The sequence below is a fragment of the Syngnathus acus genome, chromosome 6 (genome assembly GCF_901709675.1).
Source record: "Syngnathus acus chromosome 6, fSynAcu1.2, whole genome shotgun sequence".
Classification (NCBI taxonomy): Eukaryota; Metazoa; Chordata; class Actinopteri; order Syngnathiformes; family Syngnathidae; genus Syngnathus; species Syngnathus acus.
The window spans coordinates 7,634,678-7,659,915 of NC_051092.1; the positions used below are offsets into that span (position 1 = coordinate 7,634,678).

General features: G+C 39.8%; 1 protein-coding gene across 2 annotated transcripts in view; it reads right to left on the reverse strand.

Annotated features, from left to right (window-relative positions):
• The window catches only part of LOC119124258 (zinc finger protein 469), a 167,291-nt gene that overhangs the window by 105,623 nt on the left and 36,430 nt on the right, over positions 1 to 25,238 (reverse strand). The gene's annotated exons all lie outside the window — the stretch shown is intronic.

Here is a 25,238-nt window from a genome sequence, read left to right on the forward strand (position 1 = left end):
TGTATGGTGTTCTTCTAACAAGAAAGTCAAATTATAGTGAGTATGCACAGATTTTTCTATCCACTTCAAAACAGCAAATTTGGGAGCTGACAGTTTTTTTGTATACTTGGAAAATATTTTTAATGGCAGGTGGTCTCGCCAAAAAATATGACATTATTATGAGACAAGGGATCAACATTGCATTTTTTTTTTTTTACCAGACATTTACATCTGGATCAGATAGATACACAACAGAGAACTTTTTTTGTTTGAAGTAGCCTATTTAGGTCATGACTCATGACCTAAATGACTCATGAGCGAAGGTTTTAGGAAATGTGACTACTGTAATTTTGCCGACGTGTGTCCAAGCACTCGAATTATTAAATAATAAATAGTGTGAATGTCTATGTCTAAGTGTCAGATTTCATCCATCCATCCAATTATCCATTCTGTGAACTGCTTCTCCTCATGAGTGTCGCAGGCATTCTGGAGCCTATCCCAGCAGTCCATGGTAAGGCCTACCATGCTTGTTTTTAGGAAGTAGGAGGGAATCGGTGCACCCAGAGAAAACCCAAGCAGGGATGGGTAGAACATGCAAATTCTACACAGGAATCAAATGCTGCACCTCTGAAGTGTGAGGCAGACGTGCTAACCAGTGTTCCACCATGCCGCGCGACCAGATTTATATTTTGCCTATTTACTATGAAACCATTTAGAGTTAATGGTGCAACCTACTTGAAAAGCAGAGTGGTGTATATGGGTGGGCAAAGCCACTGTGGAGCTCAGAAGAAATTAGAAGATAAATCAGAACCATCGCACAAACATTAGCCACAGCCAATTGAGTCATTTGGAATGTCTTGAAGATGAAAGAAACCACTAAGTAGCAGACATTGGCTGTATCACAGCCTACACTTTGCAGATAACTACATGCACAGAAGTGCAGAGACTACACCAAAAGAGCAAAGCCCTCATTAGCAACCATTAGGAAGCAGACTGGAATTTGCAGAAAATCCAATGATAAGACTGACCAATTCACTGAACTTTTATGTCCTAATGGAAAATTAAACTTTACTTTATGGAAAGGCAACCTTTTGCTTCCATACATCCTCTATGCTCAGAGATTATCTGTGATGAATGGCGGAGGTGATGTCCATGCATGGGCTTGGCTTGCATGGACTCGTGTAGGAAAGACTCACCTATTTTCAATGATGCCATTCGAAATATTGACTCAGAAGGCTACAGAAATGTTTTGCACACTAGTGATACAGCCGAATCGATACAGCCTTGCCAAAACAAAGTATTTTATTCACTGTTTGGAACGCCAGGAAAAGAAAAGAAGAATTCAAACGTTTGGTGATGTCACAGAGTCACAGGTTTGATGCAGTTATCACAAGTAAAGGCTTTATGATTAAATATTAAGGGCTTGAATTGTGTGACCAGTGTAAATCCTCTGCGGTGTGTGGTGATACTCTATGCCCCAATGTTGATCATTTTATAATAAAGCACAGACCAGTAGATCTGAAAGACAGAGGGCTGTGCTGGTGTGGGAGTGGTCCAAGCCTAATTCAATCATGGCCAATCAAGGTGGTTTCTCTCATTTTCTTTTAGATTTGGTGCCCATCCATCCATCCATCCATCCATCCATCCATCCATCCATCCATCCATCCATCCATCCATCCAGCCAATCGCAGGGCACACAGAGACGAACACCCATCCGCACTCTGTCTGTTTTTTTTTGGGGGGACAGCTCAATGGTATGAATATCATGTACTGCGAAATTGACAGCGGTGCGTTCTCAACTTTTAAATTAGGCTGCCACTGCAAGTGTTTTTACTGGGAAAAAAAATCTAACGTGAGACGATCATAATGCATGTGATTTATTCAGAGATGAACAACTCAAATTGTTTGACTTAACTGATAGAATAAAGTGTTCAGGTGCAGGAGAACATTGAGATGCATGATTGCGGCTGATATCCTTATGCAGCATGTCGACAAAGTAAGACCACACTGTTGTAATGTGACCACAGTGAGCTCACTTATAGGAGATCATCCAATATCTAATCACTCAGACTGGAGAAAGCTGAGCACAATGACACAGTGCAGCAAAGAGCTAGTCGTGGAACAAAATGCATGGTCTGAGCTTGAGGAGACACATTTCATTAACGTCACAGTATCTGATGAAGTCATACATTTGAAAAGCTATTGTGCCTTAATTTGAAAAAGGCTCACTATACATAAGTGATCAATCTTGTCCCCTGTCAGACAGCCAGGGGCCAAAATGCGGACACTCACATCTACTGAACCATGTGTTTACACTCAAACACACAAACACATACTTCAACAAACACGACCATAGCATGGCAAATGCATTCTTAATTTTGCTGCATGTGACACACATACACACTAGCTGTACACATCTGGGAAGCAAGGACCATCAATCAGAGGGGCCACCTGTTACAATGATACGCAATGAGCGTGAAAGACCGAAATTCTGTTTGATGATGAGGGGGGAAATAATCACAGCCCAAAACAATCAGGGTACGAGAAAGACAGCAATATGCACTACAGTCAAAGGATTACTAAAAGCTTCATATTATTTGCCTTACTTTTTAAAAATGAGTCACACTATGCCGTACTATACAATGCTAATTTCAACAGTGAAGTTACACCTCATTTCTTTCTAGACTTGAGGCTGCCACTTGAGTCCAACCAGTAAGACCCTCGCGCTGCCCCTTGTCGTCACGGTAACGCACAGCCACTTGTGTTGAGCCCATTTGCAGACAAAACAGGATGATTTCAACTGGGCTGTGAAATGAGGATTCACATTCCTATTTGTATCTGCTTTAAAGGAAGGAGAATCGTCTGGTCTTTTCACAGGCTGCACATCAGTCGCTCTAAGTGGCCGTTCTGCTAGCAGGAAGGACCTCCTCAAAAACAATCCGTCTTGGGACCAGCAATGACTTCTCATTATGATGTCCAAAAAAAAAAAAGTGGCTACCGGTCTTCATTTGATATCATACAGTACATCATTATAATGACTCAGAGTATGATCCCAAGAGTGAAGAAAAAGATCTTTGGCTAATGGTACTTAAACCACCATTTTCCACTAGCCTCACTTGAAATGTTTCCATTGTACACTTTAATGTTACAGCTTCTCAGCCTGAGTTGGGTGCGTGCCCAGAAGAAGAAGTTTTGCATTCATTACCACAGGAAAAAATACATTGTACCACTAGTGTCATGTTTTTGCCGCTGATTCAAAGAGCTATTACTGGAGCTTTGACTAAATATATGGCAAATCTTCAATCTAAACTTCAAATTCTGTTCTTCAAACAAAAAATCTGCATTACATCAAGCTCTGGCACGCCTGCTGTATATAAAGTCACGGATCTCAGCACTGTTCCCTTCAAACCACTCATCACTGCTATTGTTTTTCAAATGTGTACACAGGAGGAGTGCGGCGGTCGCTGGCAGTGTGAAATCCGAATGCCAAAAACCATGATCTTATTCTTCAACCATGGACCATAAAGCGTCTTTTACCACACATTCCTCATCTTTGTCAGTTTATGGCCTTGATTAATAAAACATTTACTCGATGAAAAACATGTAGTAGCATAGATTAACTTTTAACACAAATGAACAATTAATTTCTATTGCAGCAATAGCTTAGGGAACTTTTTTATTTAGAGAAGTTGTTGTTAATTGTTATTAAATTAAATTGTTATTAAATTATTAGTTATTGTTGTTAGGGTTAGGGTCCTTGATCATTGTTGTTGTAAACATCCCTATAACATAGATGTCATATACTTTATGTGTATGTATGTAGTCACTACTCTGCCGTTTTGTTTTTTATGCCAATCTCCTGTTAGTTAAAACAAACATATTTAATTTGTTTTTCAGTGTTGCGCGAGAGAAGATCATGGTCGACTCAAATTTTCTTAATAAAAAGTCCATGTGTGCATAAAAATAAAGCAAATACAAACTAGTCAGTCTTATTTTTTTATAAGTCTATATATGGTTGTTTAATTGTGTGAAACATTTTTATTGCTATTGTAGTGTCTATAATTGTTCTCAGAGGTTTTCATAAGAGATGGAAAATCCAACATTGGGTGAAAATAAAAAGACAAATGGATGCAAAAAGGATCATATGTCTGGTTTGCTTTACGGCACACATAGGAAATAATTTCATTGGAGAGTTGGACAGGACTCCAAATGTGTTGCTCTCATAAAATATAAAGAGTGACTGGAAAATGAGACAGCTATGTTATTAAATGTTTGGAATTATGCTGCTCATCTCATTTGAAAAGATGAGATAGGGAAGTAAAGGAAGCATGAGAGAACAGAATTTGGTCATTTCAAGTACGCTACCCATGAGATTCACAAAGGAATTGAAACTACGTCGCCAATACCTTTAGTTGTACTTTAGACAGCAAACATTTAGCCTTGAAATCAAAAGAATAAATAAGACAAGAGATCACCCTCATTTTAGTTTGAATTCATTATATTGTTCAATAAACGTTAAATTGACACATTGCTACATTTCATTACTAAATAAATGGACATGTATTTACCACGATCAAATACACACAAACGTACGAAAATTGGTACAGATGACCAGAGATTCCGACATTCCCAGGTAACGGTAATCTGTACCGTACCATTTCAAATGTGAAAGGTAACCATTCCTGTGCGCTATGGATAATATTTTCTTCAGTGGTTACAAAGATCAGCAAACCATTTTCAATGTTCATTTATTAATTCATGTATTATTTTTCAATCAATGCTAGTACTGTTGGAGAGTGATGTTGATATACAGTAGCTTCTACAATCGTGAAACCTGGGACATGACCCAGGACTCCATACATCAGTGTCAAACATTTGTGGCTTCCAGTCAGCTTTGATGCTGGAGGGAAACTAATGCAAAAAGTAAAAAATAATATGCACACACGAAAAAAAAGTACACCAATTTCATCCTTGCTCAAAAAAATGAACGTCAGTGTTCAAGAAACTCTCTCAAGACACAGCAAGTATCCATCCCAAACCCTCTTTTCCGTTTTCTTTCTTCGATTAAAGATTAAGGATCTGGAGTCTTCCAAATATTATCAGCGCAGTCATAAAAACTGTCATTGCCATTACTTTCTTTGTGTGCCCAACGTGATAAACTTTCTGCTAATAATTTACACAGGAACCACAACCTTCCAGAGCTATTAAATTATGAATTCATAGCTTCTCAAGGTTGTGGTTTCTACTTGGTGTCTTGCCCAAAACATGATTTGGAGAGTTTTTTCCTGCAAAACTCCTAGCACTAATCCTATAGCCCTAAACAGTTTTACACACTTGATTAAAAATAACTGTAGACACACTAACAACCCCAACTGATTCAACAAACACAAACAACCACAACTGATATAAATAGTAATTCTGTCACCCTTTACAGCATTTTGTTTTCTTGATGAGTGTGTGTGTGTGTGTTTGCATTTGCGTGTGCACGCGTGTCAGTGTGAACGACAAGCGTCAGCCATTTGTCTCAACTAACCGCGAGAGGAGCAGATGATACTTTCAAAACCAATGACTTATGGTTTTACCATACTGGTGTCACTATTTAATAGCAAACCTTTAGCTGAATTCTCAACTTTTCCCATACACTCGAATCATCTCATCAGCCCACAGCGATGAGAGAAGAGCTTTGTTACTTCTTATTACCTCCCTGCGTTTTTGCACAATCAGCAGACCATTTATCAAAAAATGAATGTATTTAAGTTGTGGGCTAGGACAACAACCTATCCCTAGTCTTGCATTAATATAAAGCAGAGTGTATGGTCTCAATGGGCGGTCTGACTGCCATTTTGTTTTGTTAGGAAAAAACAAACCTCAACCAGAACACTCGACCATGCGCACTCATCCAATTTGATTCAGGAAAATGAATTTAAGCAAATTGCAGCCAAGACATAAAATGATGAGCTCGAAGTAAATGAAAAGCAGAACTGTATGGTTGCAGTGAGTTGGTGTCCTCACTGTTCTTTTTGGACTTTTGTCTCCAGCTCTGACTCATTCTCCATTACATCCTTGGTCTGACATCAGATGGAGAACAAAATAAAAATCTCCTAATCAAATAAGCCAATTAGACAGAGAACATGTAGTCTCTTTGTCTTGGTGCTCGTCGGTTCATTAAACTTTAACGACATCTGTTGGAAAGATGTGTGAGGATTGTCGTTGATCGATGGCAGGAAAGCTGCCTTTCACAAACTCCACCAAAACTTGATGCAAAAGCATCATGCTGTTCAAATATCTAAAGTATTCGTCCCTCTTTGAGTGTTGCTGAAAGTCTATTTGTCCTGGCTTTGACCTGAGCCCCCGCTGCCTGCTGTCTTTTTTGATCACCACTGCGGCAAATGTTACCACCCTTATAACCACTTGTTTTTTAATTGCTGACATTTTCAGTCTGACAGTTAGTTGATGTTTGGGAAGCACAGGTCGTCCTCGTTTTGCTTGCTGCTTCTAATGCTCACAGGGTTGCCTATTAATTTCATGATGGCCTTATGAAAGAGCATCATCCATCACTCCATGACAGCATGTCTCTCCATAGCCTCTCTTCCATCATGTGGAAGGAATCAAACAGCTAAAAAAAAAGAATTAAAAAAAAAAAAAATGCTCGTCACTTAACTTCCCAGCTCCTGTGAACCATCAACACAAAAGCACAACTCTGAAGCCTGTCATTCACTTTGCGCGAGGGTGTGTGTGTGCGCAAGTCTGTTTGCACGTGCATACGCTCTTCTGTTGAGATCTTTTCAGAAAAAATACACAAAGCCAAGGGGCAACAAATACAGGGAGAGACCTGAGGACACAGTAAACATATGCGCGTGTTACTATTAGTGAACAAGACACACAAGGTCAGGATTCCCTGTCTGACGAGAATATCCCAAATAATGAGGAGCTAGTTAATGTTATGTGTTGTGCCTACTATAGAAGCCATACTGAGCCCAGTCTTTGTGTAATAAATGCCTTCGGGCCCTGTGGAACTATTCCTATCCTGCATAATGAAATAAAGATGTCTTCCTGCAGTATCCAGCACTCTCTCCAAGTCGTGAATAATCTCTCTTTACGTTACTCATCTCAACCACAAGACTCCACTATTATATTTAAATGATGCATGCAGTAAATCTCTGTGCGTGGCTGTAAATTAGTTCACGTGTACTGCTGCACTTTTGCGTTTAGTTTGCACGTTCGCTTAGCATGATAGTGTGTGAGTGTGTATGTATGGATGTGCTTATGGACATGTTCTGACCTGCACTGCAGACTGTGGCACGCGTGCATGCGTGTGTGCATGCATGATGCAGTCTCACTAAGTTCCTGTTTGAAACAGACAGCAGTCTTCACTATGTGCCAAACTGGCATACTCCTTGGGATAATGACAGACTATAGTTTGCTCTGGATTGTTGATTAAGCATTATTGAGTAACACAAACAAGCTACTGTTCAGTCATGAGGGTGTATTTTAAGTCCTTTGGGTTGAAAATGACTGAGGTTTGTTCTTTGCGTGCAAAATATGTTGACAAGAAAATGCATCGCGTACAAGACTACTCAGAATGTGAATAACTGAAGTTAAGTTCATCTAATCATTGGGTTGGTGTTATTGTTTTATGTCAGCAGCAACAAGAGATTGTTTGAACTGCTTGTCTTTTTTCAACTACTTAAAATAAAAATTGGTTGCAACCGGAGATGGGGTTCTTATGACTTGAAACATTTTGAGTGCTTGTGACTTGAAAAAAAGGAAAACAATTGAGATTTGACTTGTACTTGATGGTTTAGGAGTTGGGACTTGGCTAAGACTGGGAACGTCAATGTCATGGAGGATCAGCCTAGTCAAACCTCTGTCATGCATTGCCAACACGAAGCACCCCAGTTAGCCATGGCTGAATCACGATGAGGCCACTTTATGCTCGGCTCACATTCAAGACCCTTTCATAGCTCATATTTTATAAATGCAACAATGGAACTTGAAAATATGAATCAACTGAGTGAGATATTCTGCAAAAAGACAAATGTTGTAATCATGCTGTCAAGTTTTCTTTTAGAGAAAAAAAACAAGCTGAAGTTGTTTGGTGTTTAAAACAACAGCACTGTCTTGAGAGGTGTTATTCAGTAAATGCAAAAAGCTTGCATAAATTGGTCAACAATGTCATATGAACATTGTGATGTTCGATGAACTACCTCATCGTTTCTCTTTATAACCAGCTACTAAAAGTAAGCCTGTGTTTAAAAAGCCAGTTGATTGATCAAAAATATCTCCACATATCGCCGTTATCAGGGAAGTGCGGAATCTGTCTGCCTGCGTGTACATCAAATCTAAATTCAGTCTGTTTTATGCGACCAAAGCGTCAGGAGCGCTGACTGTAAAAGAAAAAAAATATGAGGCCTATGATGTTACACATTTGCTCTGTGTCAGACCGCAACTGGTGAACTAAACTCCAAATTCAGTTTGACATGTACAGACAATGTCTCTGTAATTTTAAAAAAAAGTTAGCAATGGCAAGACATTTTTTTCTGAAATCATTCAACTCAGCAATATTTGCTGTCATTGATGAACTCCAAAATCAAATAAAGCTACAACTTCTTTCAATGGATAAATGCTACAAATTTGCTCAGGACACAAATAAGCACAATGACAAACTTATACAACACCTGAAATCACCCAAGAATAACTCGATGACAATATCAAAATATGATACAGGTGATCAAAGATACAGTTGAATCCCTCAACTTGCTGTCTTGACTTAATAACCTTGGACTCTGTTCAGCCTGCATGTTACCCTGGGGTCAGTTTCTTCAGAGCACCAATGTCAGTTGTCATTGTATATTTCTCAACGTCCCCAAATGACAGCAGTTCAATTTAGAATTGTGCCACTGTCTAAAACAAATTGAGTGAATGAATGCACACTTCCTTCAACTTAACCAAAATAAATGGAAATGGGTCAAGCCACCAATGAAGTCGAGTGTAAATGCTTTCAAAGCCAGGTTGAAAACTATGCTATTACTTTTCCCATAACTACAATGAAGGTCTTTCAAATGATTTTGAACAATCTTCTTGCAGTTTAGTCATTTTAGTGAGATACTTTTAATTTCTCTACTTCTTTTGTCTCTAAATGCTTTTAAACGTACTTTAAATTATGTGTAATGCACATTGGGTTACCTTGTGTATGAAATGTGCTGTATAAATAAAGCTACCTTGCCGTGAAGAATTGGACTTGACGTTTGCTATAAACAGTAGTATGTAGAAAGGATATGGGAATGTTTGAATGTTTTATCTGTGCCATGGAACAGTAACTTGTCCCAACCTTGACATATATTTGTAAAACAAACACAAGTAGGAACAAACCGTAAAGCCATTTCATTAATGTGTGTTTTAATTGCATTAATATGTGTTGTTAACTTCTGCCTCTCGCTTTAAGTCAGCTGAAATAAAATCCAGCTCTCTCACTGACAGTGAGGATCAGCGGTATAGGTTGAATGGAGGCAGTTATTCCAGTTTGATCAAATATTTATTCACTTTACAATATTTCATCCACCTTACACAAACTGTGTTGAATAAATTGCTATTAGAAATTCTAAAATTGTATGTGTTCTATAAAAAATGGTCAGTTCTTAAACCATCAGGCTCACAACCTTTTGAGTGTTTTTATCTTTGACCTCTGAGTAATTTGATATCATTCTCTTGTCTGGACAGACATCATGACTACATTTAAGAATAGGCTTAAAACGTTCCTTTTTGATCAAGCTTATAATTAGAGCTGGCTCACACTTTCCTCAAATCATCCCTTCATTGCACTTGTGATGCAGAAAAGTTCTTCTGAATCCTGAATCCCATCGTCAAACTCTAAAAATCTCTGCAGTCAGCCCTAAAAGAATGTGTATTTTTTTTTTTTTACGTACCGTTTTCCCCCCAAGAAATTTTGATATGCAGCAATGTTTCTTCCAAGACTGCACACAACTTAATGAACAACTTAAGAAACTTAAATGTGTCCATGCGTGTCCATCAATATAGTTGCATTCCCTTTCCTTTACTGTCAAATATAGAAAAAAAAAACATTAGCACCAGTCAGGGAGAAAGTCTTGACTACAACAAATAACTTATGCAGGCACGTAGAGAGTAAACCCTCAGGCTGCAGCAGAGCAAAACATTCGTAGCGGGAGTATGTGAGCCAAGCTGCCAGCTCGACTGGACAGCAGCAGCATTATGAGTCGCCGGGATAAATAACCCAGCCTAATGCAATACAGCACGACGTCGCCAGGACTTGTCAAATGGGCCTCAGATAGCATGGCCCACAACGCCCAACATCTCAACTAGTACACAGGAAATCTAGATAAATACATAAATAAATATGAGTGTTGTCGTTGGCAGGCATGCGTTGTTTGAGAATAACTTTGTATATTTGGACTGCTACTTAAAGCTCACAGCCCTGCAGGATGCTCAGTGTCTATGTAGGCCTTTCATTGAGCATCACGGCAAACCTCTATGAAAATGAATGCAGGGTCAGATGACAAGGTAGTCAATTGAAATCGACCAAACTTGGTGCATTTACCATTATATGTGAAAAGAGAGGTATTTATTCTGCCATCTATATTAAGCATCATTATTGTTAATAATAATCAGACTTGCTAAATTTACCAGTGCCTCTTTAGCATAGCAGTCGCTTTGATTTATGACCATACAGTGTATGGCTCATATTGTACCAACATTTGGTAATAATACTTTTTAAAATTTTCAACCTCACAGTCATGAGTAACAAAAAGTGGCTCAAAGAAACATATTCAAATAACAAAAAGAATGCATGCTCTCCATTGCTCCAGTTTTAAACTCCCCTCATTGGCTCCAGGTTAAGTACAGAATCCATTTGAATTTTTACTTGTTTTAAATATTTCAATGGTGCTGCTCTGCCCTATCATACAAATTTAATCTTACAATATAGCTCTCATTACAGACTTTTACCGTCCTCATTCTGTTGTTTGTTTATTATTTGTCTGTTTGAATATACATTTGAAATGTATTGTCATCTTGCTTTCCATATTAAAGCACATTGAGCTTATGCTTGGCTTATGAAATGTGCCGCAGAAATAAAATTGGCATTAACATCTCCCTAGGGCATGTTGTAAATTTGACCGCAAATGTTACGTAGATATATTTAACGCCGCTTTTGTCATGTTTTATGTGCCTCCCAACAGCAGAAGACTGCCTTAATTCCTTTCCCCATCGACATCTAACTCGTATATCAGAGTGGCTGTCGGTGACTGCTGGTCAACACGACCTAGGTACCCTGAATACTTTCCTGTTCATAGAAAAAGTCACATAGGCTTATGGCGCATGCAGCAATGCCACCAGCGAAGATAATGAAAAAAACAAAAAAGTAAAAAATGGTTTACTAAAATGTTTCAATGGATGTTTTTGGAAAGTAGACAAAGAGGTCATTCCTCACTGAATAGAAACAGACTGTTTTTGCTGACTCGTGACACACTGCTGGTCCTGAATAACTCGTTTCAAATTGTGGCTGGAAAGACAACATTTGAGCCAACTATATTTACCAAAGCTATATTCAAGTTTACTCTTTGCAACAGATGAAAGTCATTCTCTTTAGAGAAATACAAGCTGCATTTTGTCTTTTTGCTGAACAATACCACATTTGAAAATTCAACATGGTTTATTTATGCGTAAACCCCCAAAACTCCTCCAATTAAAGTCAAGTCAAGTCAAGTCAAGTTTATTTGTATAGCCCTAAATCACAAGCAGTCTCAAAGGGCTTCACATAGACAAAAATTGACAATTATTCTCAAAGCATCCCCTGATCTTAAGCTCCCAAAAGGGCAAGGAAAAACTCAAAACCCCTGCCCGGGGAAAATGAGAAACCTTGAGAAGGGACCACAGATGGAAGGATCCCCCTTTCAGGATCACCAGGTTGTAATGGATGCAGAGAGGGCACAAATAATACATAATATGAAAATCAAAAGTAGATGTCCAAGTCAGAGCGAAGGGCTGCCAGAGGAGCCCTCTGCTATCCTGGCTATGGAGGTTGAGCTGCAGTTCCCCCAACCTGAATTAGCCCACAAGAATCCAGATAGCCGCTGTCAGCTTGGGTGCCACCTAACCACCTCCCCGGCCGGGGAGGGGGGGGAGAGAAAACAAAACAAACTCCGGCCGAATCGGCCACTCCAAGTTAGTTAAAGGCCATGTCATAGAAATGTGTCTTTAAACGTGTCTTAAATGTTTCTACTGAGGTAGCAGTCCTAATATCCATTGGGAGGGCATTCCAAAGCTCTGGAGCCCGGATAGAAAATGCTCTAGACCCTGCAGACACTTTCTTGGCCCTCGGTGTCGCTAAAAGGGTAGCGTTTTGCGAACGAAGGTTACGAGACGGAGCATAAGGAACAACTAGGTCGACGAGATACGAAGGCGCTAAGCCATGCAATGATTTATAGGTTAATAGAAGAACCTTGAAGTCACATCTTAAATGGACCGGGAGCCAATGTAAGTTGGCTAATATTGGGGTAATGTGATCAAATTTTCTTGTCCGTGAGAGCAGCCTTGCAGCAGCATTTTGTACTAACTGTAGACTTTTGATGCGGGACTTAGGAAGACCAGAGAATAGTACATTACAGTAGTCCAGGCGCGACGTGACGAACGCATGTATAATAGTTTCCGCATCACCGGTCGAGAGGATCGGACGAATCTTTGCAATATTACGAAGGTGAAAGAACGCAATTCTGGTTATATTCTTAATGTGCTTTTGAAAGGAGAGAGTTTGGTCAAACATTACCCCGAGATTAGTTACAGTATCGCTCTGAGTGATAGTACGGTTATCTATAGTTATAGCGGTTTCCTTGAACAAGTGTTGAAAACGAGTTGGACCAATTATCAACATCTCAGTTTTATCTGGGTTAAGACGAAGGAAGTTGAGAGACATCCATTGCTTGATCTCCGCAAGGCATGCCTCAAGATTACAACAATCACGCGGATCTGTCATCGATAATGGCATATATAATTGGGTGTCATCCGCGTAGCATTGAAAACTAATATTATATTTACGTATTATGTCCCCAAGCGGGATCATATAAATATTAAATAAAATTGGTCCGAGAACCGATCCCTGTGGGACACCACACGTAACATTATAGAGCTCAGAGGACGCATTGCCATGGACCACTCGGTGCGTCCTATTTGATAGATAGGAATGGAACCAGCCTAGTGCTGACCCTGAAATACCAACACAACTTTTAAGACGCCCTAATAAAATATCAAAGTCTACAGTGTCGAAGGCAGCACTAAGATCGAGTAGTAACAGTACAGATGAAGTGTTTGAATCCATAGCTATGAGGAGATCGTTAGTCACTTTAGCAAGTGCTGTCTCAGTGGAATGATTAGCTCTAAAACCAGACTGAAAAGAGTCATATCGATTATTGGCGACCATGTAATCATTAAGCTGCTGTGCTACTACTTTTTCAAGAAGTTTTGCTATAAATGGGAGGTTTGAAACTGGCCTATAATTACTGAGACAGTCCGGGTCAAGATTTGGTCGCTTAAGCAACGGTTTAATGATAGCGGTTTTGAAGGCTGTTGGCACTATCCCAGAGGAGACAGACAGCTTGATTATATTTAAGACAGACGGTCCTAAAATATGAAATAATTCTTTAAGTAGTTTGGCTGGAAGAGGGTCGAGCAAACATGTTGTTTGTTTAGCCGCACTAACCATTTGTGTAAGCCTTTCAAGGGACACGCTATTAAAAGTTGAGAGGGTTGTTGCATGATCATCAGCGTTGGTACACGGCGGGCTCGACCGCACGACTGGAATGGTATTCTTGATCTCGTCCCTAATGGACTCAACCTTTTGAGCAAAAAATTTAATGAACTCGTCAGCTGAGTGGAAGGAATTATCGGGGGTCGGCTGGCGTAGAGTCAGCTTTGCCACTGTATCAAATAGGTGTTTCGGATTGTTTTTATTGAGATTAATAACTTGCGAGAAATACCGAGTTTTTGCTAAGATAAGCGCATCTTTATATTTCAGGAGGCTGTCCTGCCATGCCTGATGGAAAACCTCAAGTTTGGTTAGACGCCATCTGCGCTCATGCTTTCTACATAATTGCTTAAGCGTACGCGTTTCATCCGTGAACCACGGAGTAGGCAATCTACGGCGAGTTTTCAGACATAACGGCGCCACAGAGTCAATGGCATTTAACAATGTCGCATTGAATTCATTTGTAAGGTTATCAACAGAGCCGGTGTACGCGGGAAATATGGCAGTTGCCGGCGACAGTAACTCAGATAGCGCAGTTGCAGTCATGGAGTTAAAATTACGGCTCCTATAATTCCGATTGCTCTCTTGTCTTTGACAAGAAACTAAAATTTCAAATTTTATTAAGTAATGATCAGACAAAACAGTAGTGTATGGCAGCACTGCTATATTTGAGGTTGCAAGTCCTCGGGATAATACCAGATCTATGGTATTTCCATTCTTATGCGTTGCTGCCTGTACGGCTTGCGAAAAACCAAACATATCAGTTAAAGTCTGAAACGCCGAAGTAAGTGGCTCTGACGGTAAATTCATGTGGATGTTGAAATCACCCATGATAATTATATTATCGGCATTGGTTACGAGATCAGCCACGAATTCTGAAAATTCATCCAGGAAGCCAGAGTAAGCCCCGGGTGGACGGTAAATAACAGCAAGATAAAATGACGGTAAAGCGGTGGATCGGACAGTGAGAACTTCAAATGTTTTAAATACATTGGTCGAACGAGGCCTAAGTCTCAGCTCAGAATTCGAGATGAGGGCGACACCCCCACCCTTTTTTCGAGGACGCGCCACATGCGAGCTCACAAAATTTGGAGGCGAGGCCTCATTAAGCGGCATCAGTTCATTAGGTTTTAACCAGGTCTCGCAGAGACCAAAAACGTTTAGATTATGTTCCGTGATGAGGTCATTAACGAGAACTGCTTTTGTATGAAGCGATCTAATATTCATAAAACCGAGTTTAAGCGTAATCGGTCGGTCAGGGTGCGTATCTATCGAAGGATATTTAAACGAGATGCGAGTAAGATTGTGTTCTCTAGGCCTGACATCACCTCTCGAATGTTTGTTAGCGCGGCGGGACGATACGACCGTGGGAATCTGATAGTAAATATTTGTTACACATGTAAAATTATCTGAAACAGGCACCGTTTCATCAGCAAAACCGGTTGGGGTGGAGTGATTGGATTTGTCTACTACCCCAGTAGAAAGTGTGTTTATGTGTACTGTGGCACTATTCAAACTGTCACGCTCTAGTCTACACAAGGAGCTATGTGCATGCTGGAAGTCTAGCCTAGCGCTAGTTAACTTTAGCTTAACAGACTCCAAACCCATCCTGACAGGTGGTCTAATCACCTGTGCCCCGGCCTGCTCTAAAGTGACCTGTCATGCGTGGCTCAAACAGTAATCTATATTCCTAGAAAGAGTGAAGGCGCCTTCACGGTTAGGGTGAAGGCCGTCCTTCCTCAGCAGGTCGGGGCGGCCCCAGAAGGAGGGCCAGTTATCTATAAAATACAGTCCCTGCTTATTACAGAACCCAGCCATCCATCGATTAAGGGAGACTAATCTACTAAACCTCTCATCAGTGCCTCTCCCAGGCAGGGGGCCAGAGACAAATACTCGATGCCGACTCATCTTTCTGGCGAGATCACAAGTCCTCGCTATGTTTCTCTTTGTGATCTCCGATTGCCTCATCCTAACATCATTGGAGCCGACGTGTATCACTATGTCCGAGTAGCTAGTGTTGTTGGAACTACGCTGTTGACTAGACCTATTGCGAGTCAGCTCCCTAAGATTAGCTTCTATGTCGGGTGCTCTGCCCCCAGAAATACACATTACCGTGGCTGGATTTTTAAGCGTAATATTTCGGGTAATGGAGTCACCTATGACCAAAGTGCGACGGCCAGTAGACCGAGATGACTTTGGACGGCTATGCGTCTTACCTGGCTCATCGCGATTAGCAAGCCGCTTGGGGCTAATGCTAACTGGGCTAGCGGGCTGACTACAGTCCGCGACTGTATCCGCCACATCTACGGTTATCGCGCAATTCTGCTCTAACTGGCGGACACGTCCCTCTAGCAGGGACAATCTCTCTAAGAGAAGGGTGCAGTTGGTGCACGAAGCCGTACAAACCTCTTGATCCGCAGCCATACTTTGTGTCCGATGATCGACGGTAGACAAACGGCCACGAAGCCTCCGCTCTCCCAGGCACTCCGGCTGCGAAGTAAAAAAGATCGAACAGTGTAATAAAAGATTCAAACTTACTTTAGAGTCAGGGAGATGAGTTCCACGCTGGAGAAACAAAATCGTCCAAGCCTGAAAAGTATTGTGAGTCTGGGCTGAGAAGGAAGAGGGCGTCCGGCAGCTGTCAGCTACCTGCCTACCTGCCTACCTCAATATAAGTACACATAGAACCATATACCTGCCTACCTGCCTAAACAATATAAGTACACATAGAACCATTTCCTATCCCTAAATGTGATGTGAATAATATAAGGATTTAGGGGCAACTTTGTTACATTCTCATTTTTCTCTCTGGTGAAAACAGGCCGTCTCGCACAATGGGTAGATTAATGGTGAACACATGTTTCGAGAAGGATGCTGTCTTCCAGTGGCTGCAATTTAGGATTAGTGGAAAGACTTGGATGGAAAGACTCTGCCTCTCACTTCAACTTCATGTCCCAAAGCCTCTGCTCATTTTTGTCTCCTCATTCATTCCCCTCAAATCACCAGTTGAATTTTTGGCCTCAAACTATCCCTGACAAGGTCAGTGAGCTTTTTCCCCAGTGGAGAAAGATAAACAAGACAGATGCGCACAAGGTGAGGCAGAGGGGAGATGAGAAGAGATGAGCCTGACTGCTGGGGAACAAAGCTCTGTGGCAGCATTAGCGCACTGGCAGTCAAGCACTTTGCTACTCCAACAGTAACAGTGACAAGCTATATCTCACACACATGTTCTTTTTCTGACCTTGAACCACACTGCGTTGCAAAGACACCGGCATCAACTGTCAAGGGGGACTCACACGTGCACACTATATCATGATAATCCCTCGCAATCCAGGCTACTGTCATGGAGGTATGAAAGCCTGCCAAGGACATGTGAGAACTGACACCAAACCAGAACAAATAAACCACACCATAAGTTTTTCCCCCAGTGCAGGAACTGTGAGAAAGGGAGAGTGAAGATAGAGGAGAGAAAAATTGAGTGATTGGAGGAGGGGGGGGCTACAGAGGTTTTACGGGGGGAGAAAAGTCCACGGCACGCGGCCCAAAGTGTGCCTTGCATGCAACTGCTTCCCACCCACAGACCGAGTCTCCAATGTGCTATGCTGGCTGGGCCATGATGAAGAAAGTTGCGGCTGACACATAAAGTGTAGCACGAGGGAGAGGAGATAAATAGGAAACAGATCAAAATCATAACATATCATTACACCACAACAGTGAGAGTAAGAACAGCATTAACAATTCACAAAAAAACTTAAAAGAAATTGAGCACAATAGGGAATTCGGTGACGAGGTCCCCTCATAAAAGTCTACGTGCTGTTTTTAAGACTTGTCGCCAGAGTCATTGTTTTTCATGAAACAAACTAGTTGATCCTTCTTGTTTCCACAAAATTGGTCACACATTGACATTCTGGAAGCCGTTGCTAAGGTAACACTGACTTAAAACATGCCAACGTCTGGAAATCTAAACCAGGACATAGAATTTTTGTGCATGAGTGAAACAGGTGTCATGGAGGTTTTATGATTTTGCCTTCCCTAATGACTTCCCTAATAATATATCTGATATCTGCAGACTAGAGTCAATGAGTGGAGCCCAAAATTCAACGTAAACATGGTGAGGCTGCATTTATCTATTTGTGCGGCTCACAAATGGAATTAGCTGCCAACGTAAGTGAAGTTAGCCCCAATGTACGTTTTGTTTTTGCACAATACTTTTTTTTCTTTGCTCCTGAATGATGTTAGGTGCTTGTAGGTGTTGTGTCTTTGCTTGTTTGAAGCTCACTGAGTTCCTTTGTGTATGAAATGTGTCACTAAAGATGCCTTGCCGTTTTAATTATGGTTAATGTGAATGTTAACCTTTCCAAGTAATATTAAGACATCTCACCCAATTTGCCTTCTGGGTTGCATTATTCCTTCTACATTACTGCCATCGGCTGTAGAGCTAACCGGTATGTGCCATTGCTAATTAACTTGTTTGAGTTCTTGAGAGCTGTATTTCACCAAGATCAAAATTTTCAAAGGTTTCCAATATTGTCTGTTACAGAAACAGTCGGAGTATTATATTCTGAATATTGTGTCAAAGATTTTGGACAGTGGGGCTTTCTGTATAATTAAAATGCACGAAACAATCATCTCTTTTGAGTTATTTTCCCATGACTGCCAATTACATTATAATAGTTTGAAATTTTCTGTTTCATTTGTTTGGTTGTTTGGTAACATAGTTTCTTTTATTTAGGTGTTGGACTGCCAAAACCGCCCTTCACACACATGGTTTCACTTGGGTAAAAAATTGCAAATGGTTTGAGTATGAGAGAAGACACACAATAGGGTGAAAAGAGCATTGTCATCACTTTGTTATAACAAATCAAGCATTGAGAAACTTGTCTAAAGAAGATCCCGTTTTAAGCAAATGACTGAAAGTTGTCTGATGAATACATGGAGATCCAATCCCGATGCAATGCATTGATGTTATTGTAAGCTTTATGGAAATATGTAACTTGAATCTTTACAGGCTGAGGGGAACATTGTGTTGATCATGTGTTGCGCCAACTCATGATATGACCCCACAATTGCATTCACACAGGTGTCCTCAGTAGGATGCTGAGATTCCGTTAGGGATGTGCAATTAAATGAAATTTCATTTCAATTTTGGCTTCCCTTGAACTCGAAAACATTACAATCAAAGGAAAAAGCTGTAGGAACATACGCAGACAGGTAAAATAACTCAAAGACACATTCTTGAGATACATGTAATAGAGCTCAAACCCAACTTTCTTCTATTCTTATCTTGATATTTGTACTCTCTGCATGCAGAAAAAAATGCCTTCAAGTGGCCAATCAGCCCATATTTGTTTGTATTTACTGTTTTATTACTGATATTTTAGTATATTATTATTTTTCTCATTATTAACCTAGCTAACCATTCATCTTCTATAGCTTTTTGTGCTCTCAGTCATGGGTGAGCTGGATCTTGCAGTAGCTGACTTTGCAAAGACGTCGGTGTATAACCTGGGCTGGTCAGCAATCAATTCTTGGACACATTTTGGCAAGCAGCTGTTAAGACCTTGGGGCAAATGAGGGTCTTCAATTAACCAAACATGCATGTTTTGGAATGCAGGAGGAAACCAAAGTATCCGCAAAATTCTATGCAGTCAGGGAGAGAACTCCACAAAGAACTGTCCAAGTTGAAATTTGAGCCCAGAACCTTTGACTGCGAGGTAGACGTCCTAACCATGCGCTACTGTGCTGGCAGAAACATGTCCAAGCAATGAATAACAACATGTGATCAGGGTGGGCAGATGAAGGACAGTAGAAGGGAGGGGAGGATGCCCACAGGTGACCTGGGCGGCCACTGCCGAAATTATTCTAACAATTATTCAGATCGTATTTCTCACGAGTTGCAAATGCTAAGGAGCAAGCATTTACAATCCTAGGAACCTTTCTGTTAGTTTTAGTGTAATGATATCACTTTGGTTAAACAACAGCTGTGCTGGGAAGAGGAGGTGCTAGCTCTCATAAGCATGACATCATGGAGGGAAATAATCTTGGACCGCAGTATTATAGAATAACGATGCCCATCATTAGGGTTGTGAGTGAGCTGAATTTCAAATATCTTAGAAGGAACAGTACATTGTAGAAGCGATCATTTGAAAATGGTAACAAATTTTATGGGGGGAAAAAAAGGTTGTTTATTGACGTTTTTCTATCTGTATCCTACGTTGTTACATAATTATTGATCATTATTGTGATAAATCATTATAACTTGTGTCTTCACATAGATAAATAAATTAAATATAATTACCGTATTGGCCCGAATATAAGACGACCTGATTATAAGACGACCCACTCTTTTCAAGTTTGAGAAAAGACATTTTGAACACCAAATTTAATTTTTATACAAAAAATAATTACAGTACATCTGAAACAAATGATTATAACAATATATTCGAGAGAAAAAGCATGTTATTTTGCCTCATTCAAATCATGCAAAAACTGTCTATCACATCTTAATAGCTGAACATTTAAATATGTAAACTAAAGTGCAATCACATTTGTAAACGAATGGCTTCTGGTTTTTCCATTTTCTGTTATCTCTTCTATTTTCTTCTCTTTTCTTTCTTACCGCTATTTTTTATTTTTCTTCTTCGTGCTACCGCTATTTATATTTTTATTCTTCGTGACAGGGGTTCGCTTTGCCCTGGGGAGTTAAGTTCAGCATTCGCTTTAAAGATATCTGGCGCCATCTAGCATTGTGAATGGGTATAATGTCTCAACCCCAAATGTAAGACGACCCCCACTTTTTCAGTCTTGTTCTAATGCAAAAAACACCGTCTTATATTCTGGCCGATACGGGACTTCTTTTTAATTAGAAAGAAAGATTAACCCAAAAAGGTGGGTCGTAGTGGGTTAGTCCATTTTTGACAATGGGTTCTTTCTGAATGTTTTCTCTCTCTCTCTCTTTTTCTCTCTTTCTCTCTCTCTCAAGGCCTAATTCATAGCATCCATACTAAGCCCTAATTTATAGCTCTAAAACAAATATACAGTGCCAGAAAATGTGTGACTTGCAGAGCAAATGCTGTTTATGTTGCGTGAGAGAAAGCATGGGTGTACTGTTCCTAGTGTAGAGGTACTAAGACATTTGACAATCATTGCTCCATTTTTTTTCCCGTCACTGGATATATGAAGAGCCTGAAGGTAATTCGTAACTCTGATGGTTCACAAGTCAGTGTAAAGAAAAAAAGAAAAAGAATAAAAAAAAACTGGTAAGATACCCACATACTTTTTTTAAACAGTCGATTAAATACAGTAGAGATGCAAAGATTAATCAAGTAATTGACTTCCAATAAGTTATTATTGTAATAATTTATAATAATTACATTTATTTTGATAATCCTACATTTGATAACAGCTATTGGGCTTACCGAGAGGTTTGATGATGTGATGACATTGGAAACTGCTGCAGGCAAATGAGTCACTTAGATCAAAACAAATGACGACTATGGAAACAAGGGACTCAATTCACCTCATTTAAAGTGTGAAGAAAAGAAAGAAAGGAAGTATGAAAGAAAGAAAGAAAGAAAGAAAGAAAGAAAGAAAGAAAGAAAGAAAGAAAGAAAGAAAGAAAGAAAGAAAGTCAACATTGACTACTATTTACATTACCTGTTTTATATATGTATTATATATGTTTTATATATGTTTATATGGTTTTTATATATTTCATACATGTCAAATTTATTGATTTGTCTGTTCAATTAATGATAAGTTCAGAAATGTGGTGCACCCACAAGGACTGAGGAAAATAAAGACAAAGTGGAAAGCAACGATCTTAAATATCGCTAGCTCAAGTGTTACGTCACTCATGTTTGCTTCAAGCTGAGTTGAAATTTAAAAAACAACGAAAAACGAACATTTTAAGCGTCATTACACATTAGTGTGACATTTTAGTGTGTAAATAAAGCACAAAACTTCGGCCCTAACAATCAGCCTTATAATTGGCAGCTCACATTGGTCATTGGTTGACCCGGAACTCTAAATATCGGCATCGGTTATAGAAAAATCCATAATTGGTCAATCCCGAGTTTGAATCTGGCCTAAATAGTAATGCTAAATGGACTGCACTTATATAGCTCTTTATCTACACTACATGATGCCCAAAGAGCTTTACAATGCATCACATTCACACACACACATACACCAATGGGAAGCTGCTACCATGTAGGATGCTGCCAAGTCCACAATGGAGTAAATTGGGGTTCAGTGTCTTGCTCAAGGACACTTCAACATGGTCACCAGGGTTGAGGATCAACCCCACAAACAGAGTTGAGAGGCGAACACCCTACGACTGAGCCACACTGCCTAAGATGTACAATACTAACATAGTCCAAATAAAATACTAATTTTAAATTACATGAAGTCTGTTAAATACTACAATTACCGGTACTTCACTTTTGAGGGTCTGGGGAATTAACTACTAAGAACAAAAGTTGCAATGTGTGTCTTGGCTGGCTGACTGTTGTTAAAAATCAGGGGAGAAAATGTTGGAATAGCTCAATTGCAGCTCCATTCCTACTGCTTTTGGGTGCTATAACCTTTTATGTTGTGTGTTTGACTTTAATTTCATCAGTTTTACTCGAGCACATTAAGGATTTCATCATCATTTCATTTCACCTGAGGTGGATCACTCAACAATTTACAGTGCTCCTGCCAAAACCGTTCAATCACACTAAACGGAAAACACAGTTAAGTGTCACTGACAGAAAGAAACAGATTGATTCATTGCTCGGCTGTAGCCTTAGTGTTTGGTAATATGGCCCAAAAGTAAAATCGCTGTATTTTTTGCCTGAGTGTCGATAAATAAGACATAAGACAGTACTTTCTCAAAGTGTAAAAAGAAATGATGAAAAACATACTGTCAATGAAACAATGAAATTTGTCAATCACATCATGACAAGAAGTAATAATCCACCACATGGCCGCAGATAGTTACCTCGCCTGTGCATGTGTCAGCACACATGCCAGTGGGGCAGTCTGTGAGGGCTATATTGGGTCGAGGTACTCCTGAAAATGCTGTTTTTTTAAGAAAAAAACAAATGGGTCATTCATTTTCCTCTGCCACTAATGCACGGCCCTCTCACGCAGAAATGGAAATGATAAGTGACTGCTGTTTAAACAAAGGCAGAGGCCGGCTCAACATCAAAACACACTCTTTCAATTATTGCATCACTGTGGAAAATGCATGAAGCACTTCCAAAGGTGTAGATCTGTAATCTATCAATATCTCAGACCCTAAAGTTGCCAGCTCAGGTCACATCAAGAAATGGCCATGATGCAACAAATCCAAGAAAGATTAACAAGATTCCACTTTAATACTTCAAATGGATATTTAGTATCTTCATTTTAAATTCCATACCTAAAAATGCTGGTTAATGTATATCAATTGTATCATTTCCATTTTTGTGAGAAATATTGTTAAAAATCCAATTATGTGTCAGCCATAAGGCAGAAACAAAACCCTTTGAGAAATGAAAAGGGTCCATAAAGATAAAAGTACAAGACAATCGGATGAGGTCCTGCAATATTAGCAATGGATGGTTTAATTTGGGGCGGCACGGTGTGGCACTGGTTAGCACGTCTGCCTCACAGTTCGGAGGCTGCGGGTTAGATTCCACCTCCAGCCCTCCCTGTGTGGAGTTTGCATGTTCTCCCCATGCCTGCAAATCAGTTTCTTCTTCTGTCATGTCAAGGACTATCAGTGCGCCCCTTGCGCATTGCATTTAAAGGGAAGGTGAGGAGCCTCTTCTATTGGTGGCGGATGAAGTTGGCTGTGTGCACATCCACAATGGTGCAAAACACCCTTTCTTTTTTTTTTTTTAGAGTTAGGGCTAATCCGGCTGCACCTGCTTTCGCGTGCCTAAAATACCAAGACAAGGTCGAACCTGCCACTGCGCTGATTTAGACCGCACCTTTTCCTAAAATTGCTCTGGGCATAAAAATAGAAACCACAGTGTTCAAGCTATCATCATGTGTGATATCACAAAAGCAAAATTCACTCTTGTGTTCTGCGTTAATTTCGCTTTTCTGAGGGTTTTTTTGTCAAAAGAACTATAGCAGTACGTAAGAAAGAGTCACTACTCTATTGCTAAACGCATACAGACTAACTAATGAAAAGCAGAATTACTTGTCCTACTTTTAGCAATTACCAATTGTGAAGTGAAGAGGTGACAGATTTATATTTTTTTTTACATACCACCATTTTTCAATACAACCAATTAATAATTAGCCTTTGTATAACTACATATCAATCCACATTTTGAGTCAGACTTACATAAATTGAGGAAAGATTCATGTCAAAGAGGAAACGCCATAATCTCCTGCATAGCAAATAAACCATGAAAAATTCAAAGCAAAACTCTCCGGCATCTGTTTTTTTAAAAGAGCCACGAGGGAGTTTCCGCTTTCTCTTGGTTACATAAACAACAAAGCTTTAAGGTCCAAATGCCTTTAACAGTAGAGCTACTGCCTGGCCACTATGAGAGAGTGCTTCCGCCCTTGATTGCTAAGTTGCCCCATACACAAGCCAGTGAAAGGCAGACTGTGCTATACAAAATACTCCCGCAAATGTGGGCCATTGATTTGTCAATGTGTTTACACAAATACTCAAATTCATTCATGTTATAATTGGGCAAAAATGAATATGCATCAATGAAAGCCTACATTTTCTGATTAAATAAAACTACAAATCACAAAAATCGTACCATAGCCATTATGACAGTCAGTTCTGGCTATCTAGGGTAATTACAGATTTAAAAGAATGCAATTAATTGTTATATAAAGTACACATGGAGTAATTTAAAAGCATATACAGCCATGTTACTTTGAACACAGCCTCAGAAAAGACCACAGCTTGTTAAATGTATATTTTTTGAAAAACTTACCTACAATATTTAACAGGTCCAAGAGTTTTCTCAAAAGTAAAAAAGTTTTTATTAGGGAGACATGAGTAAAGTAAGCGCTTTCCCTAAATACACGGCAGATTATTAAGAATTTATTATTGTGTGTGTGTGTGTGTGTGTGTGCGTGTGTTTGGGTAGAATGCTTCACCTGAGCTGCTTTGCTCCCATTAAAAGACAGACAAACTCTGTCTTTCTCCATAAAAAAAAGACCAAGGATCCAAAAGCATTCCCACATTAGGGCTTAAAACACCATCCAAATCCCAGCAAACCCTTGCTGGACTTTCTTTAAGTTCACTTTCTTAACTCCTGATGGCTAATTGCTCTGGCAGGGCTCTGGAGGAACTGCTGAGTGGCCTCAAGCCCAGTTTCCACTCCATTCAAATTTCCACACCTCCTTTTTTATTTCTTGTGCTCTTTTTGCAACCGTCATTTTTCATATCCCCTCGTCTGACTTGGTGGAACGTTCCTCAACTCCCTCTCACCTGCTCTCTTTCCTCCATATCTCTACAAGTTTTTAAGTCTGTATCTGTCTG